The sequence below is a fragment of the Nanorana parkeri genome, unplaced genomic scaffold, assembly GCF_000935625.1.
Source record: "Nanorana parkeri isolate BGI_ZX_2015 unplaced genomic scaffold, ASM93562v1 scaffold3521, whole genome shotgun sequence".
Taxonomy (NCBI): domain Eukaryota; kingdom Metazoa; phylum Chordata; class Amphibia; order Anura; family Dicroglossidae; genus Nanorana; species Nanorana parkeri.
Window position 1 is genome coordinate 58,330 of NW_017309789.1, and position 792 is coordinate 59,121.

The following is a 792-nucleotide window of genomic DNA, read 5'->3' on the forward strand; positions in this document are numbered from 1 at the left end:
TGTGTCTTCTACATCATCTCTCTGACTGACTCATCCGGATGGGGAGGTGAAGGGTAACGTCGGCCATCCAATGCTGGGACTCTGCGGCAGCCATGTTGGACTCTTGACTGGCTCTTAAGGGGGGGAACACCGGCCCAGTCTCTTCAGTGACATATGTTCGTCCGGTAGGCGGGGCATCCATAGCAACCGTCCATCATCATCTGTATGCGACATCTGATTGGCTGAGATGTGTGGAGTGTCGCTGCCGGCCATGTTCACCCGCGTGATGGAAGAATGAGTCGCTTGCCCCAAGTTCATCTTCCGGATCTTCGTTATGCCACGACGCCCCTGCCATGCCTTGTGTCCCCGGGAAGGGTCGGGCCGGCTTGGGGGTCCGTCGGGTGGCGCTGCTCTTCGTTATGCCACGACGCCCCTGCCATGCCTTGTGTCCCCGGGAAGGGTCGGGCCGGCTTGGGGGTCCGTCGGGTGGCGCTGCTCTTCGTTATGCCACGACGCCCCTGCCATGCCTTGTGTCCCCGGGAAGGGTCGGGCCGGCTTGGGGGTCCGTCGGGTGGCGCTGCTCTTCGTTATGCCACGACGCCCCTGCCATGCCTTGTGTCCCCGGGAAGGGCCGTCTTGGGGTCCGTCGGCAGCCAATCTGTCTGCATTATAGTGCTGGTGTAGCGGGAAGATGGCGCCCCGGCCTTATCCCCCGTCACATAACACCCGATGGAACTCCTCCAGTACCAGAGCGTTGTCACCGATCATGACTGCCGGACTCTTATGATCAGATTGGGACCTTCGGAGGGTTTT

General features: G+C 61.1%; 1 protein-coding gene across 1 annotated transcript in view; it reads left to right on the forward strand.

Annotated features, from left to right (window-relative positions):
- LDLRAD2 (low density lipoprotein receptor class A domain containing 2) overlaps positions 1–792 on the forward strand; it is a gene marked incomplete at its 3' end in the record, with an annotated part of 9,988 nt that overhangs the window by 9,059 nt on the left and 137 nt on the right. The gene's annotated exons all lie outside the window — the stretch shown is intronic.